General features: G+C 34.1%; 1 long non-coding RNA gene across 1 annotated transcript; it reads left to right on the forward strand.

Annotated features, from left to right (window-relative positions):
• Window positions 1-13,285: 13,285 nt before the first annotated feature.
• Window positions 13,286-15,119, forward strand: LOC131950623 (uncharacterized). The gene is made up of 3 exons (XR_009388329.1): window positions 13,286-13,363; window positions 14,116-14,183; window positions 14,729-15,119. It is a non-coding gene; the product is annotated as an uncharacterized LOC131950623 (long non-coding RNA).
• Window positions 15,120-16,935: the final 1,816 nt, after the last annotated feature.

Below are 16,935 nucleotides of genomic sequence, written 5' to 3' on the forward strand. Positions count from 1 at the left end.
TTCTCACTTTGAAAAAGGGAAAGCATTTTTTTTTATAAAGTATTGTATAAGATTGGGATATAGGGCCTACAGCTGAAGTATAAACCCCAGCGAGGATTTTTGGTTTATATTTAAACAAAGACAATGTGTGAATTAGCGCTATACAAAGTAATGGTCGTGAAATCTGTTGACAGCAATTATACTTCATAACGCTGTCACGGCAACCATTGTCAATTTAATTGTAAGTACCGTACAAGTTTGAAATAAAACTCATATTACCAGACCAGGATACAAAGAAGCTGAAAACAAAGTACGTTTTGTTGCATGGTGTATAGATTAATTATTAGTACTCGTTAAGCATTTAATTATATTAAGTGAATTATTTTAGTGCATAAAAAAGGAAAAAAAAAACAGCAACCAAATCATGATCGAAACAACGAATTCATAGTTGCTAGCATTAGGTTTTGAAAAGCAAAACAAAATAATAATAATACAAAAACTAAACACCGAAAAACTCTTTCTGCGAAACTAGTATGAGATAGATGTTTTAAAAATGTAAGAAAGCAAACAGACTAGTATATGAGATAGATGTTTTAAAAATGTAAGACAGCAAACAGAGAAGAACCAATTAATTATACTATCCAATCTGGACAGTTTTTTTTTAATGAAGGTTGTAACATTATTTCAAGGTAAATCTATTTTTGGCAGCAAGAAAGCAAGGAAGGATTGGGTTTTTGAATGGGTCTTTATGTCACTTTGGATATTAGTCTACTGTTGGTGTTAAGGATTAAGACTTGGGTAAGGTATGGATTTGGGGTTACGGGAAAGGTTAACATAAAAATGCAATGAAGAAATAGTTTTCACAAAATCTTTTTCCTTTTTTAAATAAGTAGCCTACTAAAGAATTTATTTAGTGGTTGGGTTAATTACGTTCACCTAAATGTTTTTAGATGTGTAATTTAATCTTGTAACAAATTAAATAAAGGGGTAGGTGGAAAAAATATTTTGGTTGAGTAAGTTTATCTTATAGCAACCAAATTATTTAAAAGGAGAAATTTGTTTTAAAATAAAATCGATCCAACGAAAAAAATTTGAATACTGAATTAAGGAATGCAAACTGTAATGTGAACTGGGTCGTTATGGCATAATATACATTTAATTACATTGTTTGCAGGATACGCGGCATCATTGTTTTCTTCCAAAAATTTTTCTCCGGGGGGGGGGGGGGGTACTTCACTTGAAATTTTTTTTTTGGGAGGGGGGGGGGTGGACATACATTTTTGGTACGGGGGGGGGGGGGCGGGGGACACTGTTAAAAGTACTTATTTTCTCTACCGCTCCCTATAAGGAAATATAAATTATGTAGAAAATATACTTTTACCAGTTCCCCTCCCCCTCCCCGATGATTTCAAATGCTCCGGGGAGAAAAAATGTCTGAAAGAAACACTGTCCATTTTGTAGATCATACAGACTAAAGGTAGATCCTACTTCTATCGTCTCGACCAGTTTCCTACTTCGGAAAAAGTAAAATAAAATAAAAAAAAATAAATTCACCTCTCACCAAACACATCACAACAAAAGCTGAAATCGGACTCATAATTGCTCGCATCGGGGAAAAAAAAAAAACCTCGGATATTGGCTAATACATTTTTTTTGAGGGTATAGATAGACGAATGGCCTTGGTAAAAAAAAAGTGAAAGGATTATTAGTTAATTAAACAGTCATAGCGTGACTATTTTTGTCATGAATGAAATAACTTTTTTGCTGGGCTAAAATATAAACACATAGAGTTTGTGACAGTAAGAAACTAGCTAAGTGTGGAGTTTTTATGTGGGTAATTTCACTTGGGACATTAGGGTTTGTTGTTGTTGGAGTCGGGGTTTGGATTAGAGTCAAGGATTATTCTAGGGTTAGAGTCAGGTTTAATTTTAAAATGCAAGGAAAAAAAACTGCAATACATCGTACTGCCTTTATAACAAGTACTAAATAATTAAGTTATTTGTTGAGAATTCTGTTCACCAAAAAGTTTTGGGTTGAATAAAAATAACCAAATTTTATATAAGGGAGTACTTATATTTGTATAAAAATTTATAAAAATTAAAGATTAAAATCAACGAAAATATTTGGAATACAGAATTCAGAAATCTAACGTGTAACGTAGACTGGGTCGTACCGTTAAAAACTTGATAGGCATGTAGTTATCTTAAAAAAAATAATATAAAAAGCTATGCAGACATTAGTAAAAAAAAGAACGGAACAATATTTAATGGAATTAGCCAAATAAAACTGCTGTAACCAACCTAAACCTAACATAAGCCCATAGAGTCTGACGTGAGTTGTTTAAATAACCATATCAAACTCATACAAAAGTACAGTTTTAGTAAATAACATTTGTTAAAATCTTTACAATAACACGCTTTCAACGCGATATAAATAACACAAACATAATGATAAAGAAAATAAAAAAAAAAAACAAATCATGTAAATTTTTTAAGCAATAATAGTGTAAGAACTGTTCGCTAAAATACCTTGAAGAGATAAAAGCTTACAAGTTTTGAGTGTCACTGGTATAAAGAAAACAATTTCAGCTTATTTAAAATATCAATAAAATTAAATTTCCTCTTATTTAATCTATCAATAAAATTAAATTTTCTCTTATTTAATCTATCAATAAAATTAAATTTCACCTTATTTACAAATATCAATAAAATTAAATTTCACCTTATTTACAAATATCAATAAAATTAAATTTCCTCTTATTTAATCTATCAATAAAATTAAATTTTCTCTTATTTAATCTATCAATAAAATTAAATTTCACCTTATTTACAAATATCAATAAAATTAAATTTCACCTTATTTACAAATATCAATAAAATTAAATTCCCCTTATTTAAACTATCAATAAAATTAAATTTCCTCCTATTTAAACCATCAATAAAATTAAATTTACCCTTATTTAAACTACCAATAAAATTAAATTTCCCTTTATTTAAACTATCAATAAAATAAAATAAAATTTACCCGTATTTTAAACTATCAATAAAATAAAATTAGCCAATATTTAGAAAATTAATTAAAATTAAATTTTTCAATATTTAGATTATCAATAAAATTAACCCCATCGTATCCAGCGTAATCTATCCATGAAAAAATGACTTGAATTCTTCCAAAGTTGAGTTGATTTTGATATCACACAAAGTCATTTTGTATCAGTCACGAGGTATATAATCTCACTAGTCCGAAGTCATCCTGCTTTCATTATCTCAATGTGGAGTTAGAGAGGAGATCATCCAGATCCTGTTAAAATTAGTTTAAAGTTAAAGTTTTACGAATAAACTATTATACTAACATTTTAGTTCAAATTTGTTTCGGACAACGAATTCAACATATTTATAACAGCATTCATTTATTGACATCGTCGTATAAGGCTACCGACGTATCGACTAAATAAAACCATATCATTTAAAACATTACAATTTTCCCCTCCTTACGTACACATAGCATACAAGGGAAGTAACTGCTACCACTGAAAGTCCCTGAGAATGTTCGAGTTTCGTCCCCACAATGCAAATTTTTAATACAAAACCCGTCTTATATTTAAATTTGGTAATTTTTTTTTGTAGTTTATAGAGTTTGCCAAAGCTGCAGTCAGAGTAATCAACCATTACTAACTAAAACTCCCAGTCAACAGCCTTTGCTAGAATTTAAAAATATATTTTTCATAAAAAGACGGACATGTATATATATATATATATATATATATATATATATATATATATATATATATATATATATATATATATATATATATATATGTATATGAAGAATAGCATAAAGAGTTAAAAAAAAACTTTTGCTGGTCTGGGCATGTTTGACCCCCCAACACCCCCAACACCCCTTAACTCCCAATAGCGCGTAAATTCCCATACCACTGAATCTGGGTCAGGTCAATGCGGCTCTGGAGACCTTGAACGTCTGGTGAGAAGTGGAACCATTGCAAAAATCAAACCGTCGAACTGACGGAATAAAACACACGTGACAACATTGTTGGCTTTGTAGACAACGATCACGTCACGTGTAAGGGGAGGTAAGAGAGTTCAGAGGTGAAGATTTACGATCGAGTCGTGTCTTCGCTGAATTTTAATGGCTAACACCTAAACGATGGGGGAGGGGCGAGATCGCAAAATTGATTGCAGCCAAAACTTTTATGTTAACCTGGAGGAATCGCATAATTTTTTTTTTTGAGAACAAAAAACAGAAAGCTTAGGAAAAAGGAATATCACAGTATTATAAAGAATTACAATCGCTATGGTTAAAAATTGATAAGTCATTCGTATTGCATATTTTTTTTTTCCATGAATTCGTTGTTATTAATTAACATTTTCGTTCAAATTAGAGTTTTTAAACGAAAAAAAAAAAAAAATTAAACTCATGACGTAAAAAAAAAAAAAAAAAATTAAACTCATGACGTTCAAATAATTATTAACTGAATAAAATAAAATAAACTCATAACGTTTTATTTCGTAAACTATTAAGGAATGAATCAATTTAAAATAAATGTTTTAATATTATGTTTTTCTTTCTTTAAGAAAGTAAAAGCAACTTAACTTTTAAGGGTATTTGAATAATTTTAAACCTAGGCTAATATAAATTCCTTTCTATTATAATGTTCTTATTCTCGACGTACATTTTAAAATTCAAATTAGGAAATATTCCAATTAATTATTTACATCATGCATATTGTTATAATTAGTAAAACAAAATTGCCTAAAATGTTCTATTCAAATAAGTGATACACATATTATATAGAGAAATAAGGGAAGTAATTTTTGTTCAACCCTAACAATAATAAACATATCTATATATATAATTCTCTTCTGGGATCAGTTAGAAAACAAGCTGCAAGCGCCTCCTTGCAGTCCCCTCTCTTTCTCTCTATCACTATCACTACCACCCCCACCCCACCCCCACATGATCTGGTGAGCGGTGTTCACTCTGTTTACATTTTACAATCATAGAGACGGGTTTGGTGACGGCTATTAGGGGCAGATAATTTAGTTTGAAACGATTTTAAACTTAGAGGAGGTAACTAAGAGGAGGCTGCTTTTTAGCGGGGTTGGGGGGGGGGGTTAGTGTTTTTAAGCAAATATTTTCAATGGCAGCATTGGTACTGTCGAATTCACAAATTATAAATTACTGAAAAGTAGAAAAAAAAAACTAAATAGCGGCGTATGATACGCAGCGGGTCGGCTCGTACATAATATTAGAGAAAAATAAAGGGGAATAATCTAGGCATATAATTGAGTTATACGTGTATAAAAAATGTAAAGGGATATAGTAGTTTCATTTAGATCTAGATCTCACTTAGAATCTAAAACTTGATTGAAGTCAGTGAAACAATTGACACGAGAATACTGTAAATCAGCGTTTGTTATGTCAGCCTTATCTTTAGCATGCTTGAATTATAAAGTCAAAATGGACGCATCAACCATTTGAATAGTTCACTAATGCACTATGTAACGTTTGGAAATCTAATTTAAAAAAAAATGGCCGTAGACTTTTAGAGAGGAAACAAAGAACTGTGACTATTGTGCTCCAGTCCCTACAACCTCAAGACAATACCCAGTGGCGTAGCGAGGGGGTGCGGGGGTGCGGACCGCATTGGGTGACACCATTTAGGGTGGGGGGTGACACCAAGGCAAAAAATAGCAAAATATATAGAGAAAAATGATAATTCCACGTAATTAAGTGATTAATTCAAGTGTTAAATAGTCTTTTAAGAGGTGCAAATCGAAAGTTTGAGGGGGGGTGCAAATCGAAAGTTTAAGGGGGGGGGGGGGGGGTGGGTGCAACGAAAGTTTGAAGTTTGTCCCCGGGAAGGGTCGCTACGCCTCTGGGCGGGGGGGGGGGGTGACACCATTAAGTACCGCATCGGGTGACACCCGACCTCGCTACGCCACTAACAATGCCTGATACTATATAATACACACAGTTGAATGATTTGTGCCCGGACAGCAGTGTTTCGTTCATACTATTTACTCCGGGAGTAGGGTGGTGGTGGTGGTGGTGGGTAGAGCACTTGAAACTTTCGGGGAGGGGACGGTGGAGCTCAATTTTGAGGGGTCGAGGACATTAATAACAGTATATATTTTCTATGTCAATTATTTTCGCTCCTGTGTTGGAGTGGGGGGGGGGGGGGCAATCCCCCAGAAGATTTGATTAAAGAAAACACCGTCTGAATAACTAAAAGTGCTACATTATTTTAAATTAGGCGAAAAGTGCTACATCATTTTAAATTAGGCGAAATGTAACTGAAAGGTTTTTTTTCTATTCACTTTTACTTTTCAGTCAACTCTAACGTGTACCAGACTCTAGATGGGTAATGCTAAAGGCGAGTAACAATGAGGTGGTTAAAATGCTCATTTATCCACAGAGGAACTCTACTTCATCTGCTACACAGAGGGTATGGTAAGAAAATGTCTTTTATCTGCATACAATGAAATAAATACGTTTTTTGAAGCAATATACAACAAATTAAATATCTAATAGTATATGACATACCTTTTGCTGTGGCCAAACACAGGTCTATGGAAATGACATCTAGTTCACGGGTCTGGAGATGACAAGTATGGCTAGTCTTTCAAGATGACAAGTATGGCTAGTCTTTCAAGATGACAAGTATGGCTAGTCTTTCAAGATGACAAGTATGGCTAGTCTTTCAAGATGACAAGTATGGCTAGTCTTTCAAGATGACAAGTATGGCTAGTCTTTCAAGATGACAAGTATGGCTAGTCTTTCAAGATGACAAGTATGGCTAGTCTTTCAAGATGGCAAGTATGGCTAGTCTTTCAAGATGACAAGTATGGCTAGTCTTTCAAGATGACAAGTATGGCTAGTCTTTCAAGATGACAAGTATGGCTAGTCTTTCAAGATGACAAGTATGGCTAGTCTTTCAAGATGACAAGTATGGCTAGTCTTTCAAGATGACAAGTATGGCTAGTCTTTCAAGATGGCAAGTATGGCTAGTCTTTCAAGATGACAAGTATGGCTAGTCTTTCAAGATGACAAGTATGGCTAGTCTTTCAAGATGACAAGTATGGCTAGTCTTTCAAGATGACAAGTATGGCTAGTCTTTCAAGATGACAAGTATGGCTAGTCTTTCAAGATGACAAGTATGGCTAGTCTTTCAAGATGGCAAGTATGGCTAGTCTTTCAAGATGACAAGTATGGCTAGTCTTTCAAGATGACAAGTATGGCTAGTCTTTCAAGATGACAAGTATGGCTAGTCTTTCAAGATGACAAGTATGGCTAGTCTTTCAAGATGGCAAGTATGGCTAGTCTTTCAAGATGACAAGTATGGCTAGTCTTTCAAGATGGCAAGTATGGCTAGTCTTTCAAGATGACAAGTATGGCTAGTCTTTCAAGATGACAAGTATGGCTAGTCTTTCAAGATGACAAGTATGGCTAGTCTTTCAAGATGACAAGTATGGCTAGTCTTTCAAGATGACAAGTATGGCTAGTCTTTCAAGATGGCAAGTATGGCTAGTCTTTCAAGATGACAAGTATGGCTAGTCTTTCAAGATGACAAGTATGGCTAGTCTTTCAAGATGACAAGTATGGCTAGTCTTTCAAGATGACAAGTATGGCTAGTCTTTCAAGATGACAAGTATGGCTAGTCTTTCAAGATGACAAGTATGGCTAGTCTTTCAAGATGACAAGTATGGCTAGTCTTTCAAGATGGCAAGTATGGCTAGTCTTTCAAGATGACAAGTATGGCTAGTCTTTCAAGATGACAAGTATGGCTAGTCTTTCAAGATGACAAGTATGGCTAGTCTTTCAAGATGACAAGTATGGCTAGTCTTTCAAGATGACAAGTATGGCTAGTCTTTCAAGATGACAAGTATGGCTAGTCTTTCAAGATGGCAAGTATGGCTAGTCTTTCAAGATGACAAGTATGGCTAGTCTTTCAAGATGACAAGTATGGCTAGTCTTTCAAGATGACAAGTATGGCTAGTCTTTCAAGATGACAAGTATGGCTAGTCTTTCAAGATGACAAGTATGGCTAGTCTTTCAAGATGACAAGTATGGCTAGTCTTTCAAGATGGCAAGTATGGCTAGTCTTTCAAGATGACAAGTATGGCTAGTCTTTCAAGATGACAAGTATGGCTAGTCTTTCAAGATGACAAGTATGGCTAGTCTTTCAAGATGACAAGTATGGCTAGTCTTTCAAGATGGCAAGTATGGCTAGTCTTTCAAGATGACAAGTATGGCTAGTCTTTCAAGATGGCAAGTATGGCTAGTCTTTCAAGATGACAAGTATGGCTAGTCTTTCAAGATGACAAGTATGGCTAGTCTTTCAAGATGACAAGTATGGCTAGTCTTTCAAGATGACAAGTATGGCTAGTCTTTCAAGATGACAAGTATGGCTAGTCTTTCAAGATGGCAAGTATGGCTAGTCTTTCAAGATGACAAGTATGGCTAGTCTTTCAAGATGACAAGTATGGCTAGTCTTTCAAGATGACAAGTATGGCTAGTCTTTCAAGATGACAAGTATGGCTAGTCTTTCAAGATGGCAAGTATGGCTAGTCTTTCAAGATGACAAGTATGGCTAGTCTTTCAAGATGGCAAGTATGGCTAGTCTTTCAAGATGACAAGTATGGCTAGTCTTTCAAGATGACAAGTATGGCTAGTCTTTCAAGATGACAAGTATGGCTAGTCTTTCAAGATGACAAGTATGGCTAGTCTTTCAAGATGACAAGTATGGCTAGTCTTTCAAGATGACAAGTATGGCTAGTCTTTCAAGATGACAAGTATGGCTAGTCTTTCAAGATGACAAGTATGGCTAGTCTTTCAAGATGACAAGTATGGCTAGTCTTTCAAGATGGCAAGTATGGCTAGTCTTTCAAGATGACAAGTATGGCTAGTCTTTCAAGATGACAAGTATGGCTAGTCTTTCAAGATGACAAGTATGGCTAGTCTTTCAAGATGACAAGTATGGCTAGTCTTTCAAGATGGCAAGTATGGCTAGTCTTTCAAGATGACAAGTATGGCTAGTCTTTCAAGATGGCAAGTATGGCTAGTCTTTCAAGATGACAAGTATGGCTAGTCTTTCAAGATGACAAGTATGGCTAGTCTTTCAAGATGACAAGTATGGCTAGTCTTTCAAGATGACAAGTATGGCTAGTCTTTCAAGATGACAAGTATGGCTAGTCTTTCAAGATGACAAGTATGGCTAGTCTTTCAAGATGGCAAGTATGGCTAGTCTTTCAAGATGACAAGTATGGCTAGTCTTTCAAGATGACAAGTATGGCTAGTCTTTCAAGATGACAAGTATGGCTAGTCTTTCAAGATGACAAGTATGGCTAGTCTTTCAAGATGACAAGTATGGCTAGTCTTTCAAGATGACAAGTATGGCTAGTCTTTCAAGATGGCAAGTATGGCTAGTCTTTCAAGATGACAAGTATGGCTAGTTTTTGAAGATGACTTCTATATATTTTTACAGATGAAATAAATGGTTAAATTGTGAAATGAAATAATGGGCGATGTAATAAGAAAAGTCGTTTCAGGTTACTGATAGGGCTAATCTATTCAGATGACATATGATAAGTCTTTTCAAGATGACATATTGCTAGTCTATTCAGATGACATGGACAGTCTATCTAGATGACATATGTCTAGTCTACGTTGATGAATTGTTACGGTATTTCTTTAAGGAATTTTTTTGGTTTATTTAGTGAACCATGTCCTATAAGACCAGTCCTTAAAGGTTGGCTTTGAGGCTTAACCTTGGAGATGACAATTCTAGCGTTATGTCACGCGGAGCTAGCGTTTGAAGACGATCAAATGAGTCCATTTAGTTTCGAAGTTTATTCCATTTCCTGAAATAGAATAAAATAGCGCTTAGCTACATAACCAGGATTAACATTTTTAATATGGTAATTTAATAACCGTTACAATAAGATTAGAGAATGTGCATATTATTATGAATGTAACTTGCAATGTATATTGAATGTGTATGTCGATTTTGATGTCGTTGAATATTATGATTGATTTGGTGAGATATACATGTTAATAAATGGTACGATAATGGATGTGTCTATATTATGATGATTAATGCAAGGTGGAGCTATCAATATATCTTAATATTGATGTTTCAAGATTGTAAAATATTAACATGATGATTTTTAATGGCAAATGTGAGATGATCTCTCTCTCTCTCTCTCTCTCTCTCTCTCTCTCTCTCTCTCTCTCTCTCTCTCTCTCTCTCTATATATATATATATATATATATATATATATATATATATATATTTATATATATATATATATATATATATATATGTATTTTATAATGTTTTCGATTTATCTTAAAATATTAAATTGTTGGTGGTTTAAATAACACAAATAAATCGGCGCTCATATTGCAATATTAAGATTTAAATAAAAAATTAGGGTGATTTCTCTGCTAAAAATTGGCGTATATAGATTTTAGTTTAAAGTTTATGAATGCTTATGGTATACATTCCAAAACTATTCTGTGTTTAGATGATGAAATACACATAAATTTTACGAATATACATTGATCAATTGATGTAACAAAATGTGTACTTGCAAATTTAACAATTATTTAAATAAAATATCAATTGAATTCAATAAGATTGACGCTTGTCAACAATAACTAAATACCGTTGTGGATCTTCTGCAATTGTGCTTTCATTGTACGATGTAGCAGCATCAATCATTATTGTATAAAAATATTTTACTTGCTTGTAACGTTACTTATGGTATATTTTAATTGTCATCACATTTTATGTCAGCATGATAACATTTTTTAGTATTAATAAATTAAAAAAAATCTTTTCCTGTTAACATTTTCTAATATGTTTGTGTCCATGAACATTATTGTTAACTTTTTTTCTGCAGTATATTTTACAAAAATAATCATTATCAAAATACTAAATTTTAAATAATTCTTAATATTTATTACACATTATTTTGTACTAATTATGATAAAGCCACATCTTATTTATAATTGATACAGCTTGTTCTTTCCTACATGGTGTGGGCTTGAGAATAAAAAAAAAGCTAAAAAAATATAATTTTGTAATTAAAAAAAACAGTTTTGTTCTATATTTAGTGATCATTTATTAGAAAACAATTTGAATTTTCATTTAATTTGGCCAGAAAGTGTGCGACGACGTTCCGGTTTTACATTATTCATAAGTGTAGCAAAAATGTATTGAATCGGTGGACTATTTTAGTTTTCTATACAGGACCATCAATTATGATCACCAACACACAAAAATATTTGCCTTTCATATACATGCATTATTTATTATAAAACTTACCGAAGCTGGGATGTTTGGAGCTTCTAAAAATAATCCACACTGGCTGAGTAAATGGGACCTATCCACGGCCAGTGGTTGATGTAAAGGGACGTAACTACCCCTACAATATTGCAGAGGTTTTTAGTTTTTTGCACCAGCACACAACGCGCTTCAAGACCCTCGATTCGACGCGAAGTGACGGAGAAACGCGGTTGGTTTAAGAAGTAGCGCGCTCCGGGTTTCTGGCTGACAGTTTTCTCCAGGGTGGTTGGGCTTAGGGGGAAGGGGGAGATTACTTGAAGCATGGGGTTGGGGCTGAGGGGGGGGGGGGGGGTTCAATGTTTTAAATGTATACAGAGGTACCTCAGCATACGAGTGTCCGACATACGAGATTTTTGAGATAAGAGCTGTCGAGCGAGCTCAACTTTGCTTTGACATACGAGCATAATTTGTGCTAATGAGTAACGTGATTAACGAATTTAACAGTTCGTGGAAAATAAACAAGTAAATCTAACAGAGTTTGTAAGCAACCTGACAAAAAAAAAATTAAAGTAAACAATAACTGTAACAAAAACTACATAGTAAAACAGAGGAGAAAAATGCTCTGCATAGTCTTGACACGTGTACCCGTGTATAAATGTATCGCCCGTTCGTCCATTAAAGCGTGCATAACATCTCAATGCACTAAAGGGAGCTCATCATCTGCTGTCGTCTATGCTTAATTCGTCGTTGTGTTGCGGGTACTATGGTGTGTGACTAAGACATCCAAACCCACATGTGGAGTCAGGCCCATAGATCGTCACGTCACACACGGAGTCACAACACACAACGGCTCACACAACACATGGCTGTCGTCACGCATTGTCACGTCACTCGAAGAGACTTGCTCAGCGTGGAAACACGTCACTCAGTATTTCACGACTCCAATGGAGTGACTCCACATGACTATTGGCTCACGCTACTTAGATTTTCCCATGAAGATTTGCCGTATTTTCCTGCTACTATCTCACTCTACCCGAAGATTTGCCGTACATTACAAATACCAGCACTCGATAATTTACTGTCCATGGTGACTAACCGCCCACCATATGCCGTATGTCAACCAACTTCAAAGGCCACAAGTAGGTCACTTATGATTTGGGTAATTTGATACTTTTAGTCAGCTGTTGAGATCAACATAAGTGTAGGTTAATCTTGACAAAAGAATAATTTTTTTTAACTGAACATCAAAGCCTAAATATTGTAATAGCTTAACCATATACGTACTGTAATCCCCAAATAGTTCATGAGTCACCAGAATGTATAATTCCTGAACACCTGTCTATGCTGTCTCTAAAAACATTATCAATAACACAGTGGTTACATAGTTATTACTCTGTGCCCCTACATTTGTTCTTTAGCATTACAAACGCTTACTTTCAGTAAAAACTGTAACATTTCTGAAGTAAAATAACGACTAAATTATAAATGTTTAATTAAACAAATACATGTATTTTAAAATATATAAAATGGGTCCAACAAGAACAGACTCATGTAAAACTTGCTGTCTTTCGCCTTTCTCGTCCTGATGCGTATCCACGCACGCAGTCACGCAAACACACATACACAAATACACAAAAACAGACAAACACATGGAAAAACACTCGTACAAATAGACAAACACACAATTAGTTTAATTAGTGTTTTTTTAGCTAACTAGCTTATTAACATTTTCACCCCTTTACTTGAAGTGTAAGGACCTTCATTTCAACGAATAAATAAAAAGAAAGTGGATTGAAACTGTCGTGGTGACTTCAACCGAATATTAATTAAAAATTATTGATTCTATTTAGTTAATTATTATGCTAAATTAATTAATGCATAATTAATTTTGATCAAAAGCTTCAAAGACATTTCGATAAAAACAATAGTATTAGTAAATAATTATTTTCAGAATAAATTTACATTTTTAAAAAACAAAACGAACATATAAAATGCGGTACTTTTTTAAGAATTTTTTATTCAACATTGGTAGCCGTCAAAAATAATTTGTGAAAGTAAAAGAATTCCTGTGAGGTAAATTGTTTTTGAAATTTATAGTCAATATTCATCTGTAGAATAAGTACTTGTCGAAATAAGAAGTTATTTTTAAGGCTTCAAAGTTTTATAAAAACACGTGATTTATACCTGCTGAATTTAGTTGTCAGCTAAATATTTTTTTTAAATAATGTGCGTACCAGAATAATTATTTATTTAGTATAATGTAAGTGACAGGTTTAGCAGAATGGTTAACGGTATTTAAATAAAGTTAGTGAACTTAATTTTTTAGCATACACACAATTTGTCGATCTATTTTCTAAGAACTATTTATTATAGAAATATTTATCGAACTACACCAAACAATTGCGACTTCAAGGCCAACACACAACATGTATTATTGCTAGGGATTTAAACTCGCAGATCTAGACTAAACATATCTAAACTAAAACCAAAATAAGATGAATAAAAATTATATTAACAAAAATATAAAGCACAATGAATTACATTTTGCGAAATACCGATTCTTTTTAAAGCGACTCGCATAAAAGTCTATTATGATTTGATTTTTATACCAATTTTTTATTTTATTAGTTTTATATAAAAAAAATAGAATGTTCTACATTTTTTAATGAATAGCCGAATATATAATAATGATAAAAAAATCATATAATGTAATTGCCACTATGTATAGTATATTTTAAACTTTAAGAAAGAAATATGCATTGTATTAATTGATCAAAGGGCAAACGTGTCACAAGTTGGAATAACCTTCAATTTTTTTTCTACAGAAACAAGATGTGCCGATTTCTTCCTGTCATAGTCCTGGTTTTAATCTCAGTGTGGTCAAGCTTCGCATGTAAGTTTTTTGAAAAGCGGGAGTAATCTCCCCTAAAACTTACTTGTATATTGCATTGTAAAGTAGAATAGAATTGCGTAGAAATAGAAATTCGCACTAAAATAAACGTAAACAATGTGTGTAGAATAGATCGGAAAATTAGTGCTTTATAAATGAAACATTAATTAATTTTTAAAAAGTTAACTAAACATCTAATCCAGACAAATTTTATGTAACAATGCATTGCAACAAAGTCTATACGTGCGTTAAAAGTTTTGAGGAAATGGGTTCGGTAAAAGTATTCATTTTTTTTAAATCGGATATTTCGTAAAGTAATACTTCTGTTCACCAGAAATCACTCACAATTTAATAAAATCAAGAGAATAAGATCTTATACCCAGAGGCGTATCTAACATTTTCGGGCCCCTTTAAAAAAGTTATCAGTGGGCTCCTTCAACAACCGTTAGACTACAACTGAGTCCACCATGGGCAGCGCAGAATTCGACCACTACTTACGAGGGAGATGTTTTAAATAATCATAAAAATAACTTTTTTTTTCTCTACAGTAACACAGTATGAGGTAGGTTATGTCGACTTTGGAGATTCAAATACCTACACAGCAATTAATTTTCCGTATAAACGAAAGACGGTTAATGTTACCTTCAAGCAGCCCTTTGCCGTGGCGCCCATTGTTATCTCGTCTGTGGAAATCATGGACTTTGAAAAACTCTACAACACCAGATGGCAGTACACTGTTGCTTCAGTCACTACAACAGGACTTCAACTTTTCATGGACACTTGGGGTGACACCAAAATTTACAATATTCGAGTTCGCTGGCATGCGTTCAGCTTGTAGATGTTTTGAAGACTTCCTTGTGGAATAAAGTTGACATGAAGTCTAGTCTACAATACCTCTTCAATATGGTTGATAAAACTTGCTGAAGTTGGCGAATAAACATGATAACAAAACGTATAATTATATTTGTGTTTTTGATAAACCTAGATTTGAAATAGATCTACATACAAAATACTAACAGGCTAATTTTCAAATACTTTTGTTTGATATTGTCATTTTATTATGTCTTAATCGTTGGCTCCGGTTTTAAGTCTTTGCCTACAGATAGTTTGACCATAGGTATTTTGACTGTTCATGGTTTCCTCTTTTTCGCCTACAGCTGTGGTTGGCCACAGTGTGGGTTTGTTTACAGTGTAATCTCTAAATACACGTTTAGCAAGAAAACGACCATTTATCTGTGTAAGACAAAGGCAAGTTTACATTCAGTGTCAAGAGTCTAATCTCTAAATACAAGTTTAGCCAATTTCCTCCGACCCAACAATATTATGCCCGCAATATTCGATTTCAGTTTTTATTTGTCCCGGGTTACTCGAGGACGGTCGTATATAACTGAAAACCGCCTAGAATATTTCGAATTCATCCGCCACTAAATGGTACTGGAGTTTGATGGTTAAAGCTGAAGACGATTAAAAATACAACTGGTTACAGGATTCATTTGTACACAAATGAACTCTATTTCATCTGCCACACTGTCAGATCGCTTTGCAGGGGGGGGGGGGGGGGAGGGTATGGTAAAATAAAGTTCGGTATCTGCACCAAAATTCAGAAAGTAATTCGTTATTTAAAGCAATACATCACGAGTCCATTGGTATATGCCTACTTTAGTTGTAGGCAGGCACAGGTGCATGGAGATGACCTCTAGTTCAAGTGTTTAGAGATGAACCAGCTGTTGCGCCGTTGGAATGTGACAACAGAAATGTAAACACACATTTTAGCATATTCTCCAACAAACATTGCTGCGAGTTTTAAAATAAACAATAGTTGTAACAATAGCAAAATTGGAAAAATAAACGGCAGTAAAAAAAGTCGTAGGTTATGTGCCGTGTGTCTCTGACTTCCAAGCTTGCCGCTCTGTTTCAGGTCATTCGAAGGGTCAGGCTATACATAGAGTCACGACACGCAGTGAGTCACACGACACATGTGGTAAACGTCAAACGTGGAGTCATGACGCACATCGGCTCGCTATATGGGGTCAAGTTGATCTTAGACTCCTCACCAATGTAAAGTCGAGTCACTCAATTAGTCACGAGTAATGAGTACTGCTAGACGGGTATTTGCCGTACATGACGACTACCGGTATACGGAAATTTGCCGGACATGACAAACTAGCAATATACGGAAATTTGACGGACATGACAAACTAGCAATATACGGACATTTGACGGACATGACAAACTAGCAATATACGGACATTTGACGGACATGACAAACTAGCAATATACGGAAATTTGCCGGACATGACAAATTAGCAATATACGGACATTTGACGGACATGACAAACTAGCAATATACGGACATTTGACGGACATGACAAACTAGCAATATACGGACATTTGACGAACCTGATAAACTAGCAATATTCGGAAATTTGCCGTAAATGACAACTACCGGTATACGGAAATTTGCCGGACATGACGACTTCTGGAAAACGGACACCCTTCGTATATTATGAGGAGCACCAGCTCAGTAAACAAGTTGCCCATCGTTGGAATTTAATTATTGTTACATAACATTTTCGTTCTTAGTCCATATGAACCCAATATGTATAACAGTTGTTTTGATTAGAAAGTTACATATTATGCAGGAATTCATCTCATTTAATTAAAACAAAGTTTTATAGGGCTCTTACGAATAACTGATAAGCTTGTATGTAAAACTTTTAATACAGCCAGCTGTTTAAATCAATATAAACATTGG

The sequence above is a fragment of the Physella acuta genome, unplaced genomic scaffold (assembly GCF_028476545.2).
Source record: "Physella acuta isolate Inbredline_101_S28 unplaced genomic scaffold, ASM2847654v3 ptg000774l, whole genome shotgun sequence".
NCBI lineage: Eukaryota > Metazoa > Mollusca > Gastropoda > Physidae > Physella > Physella acuta.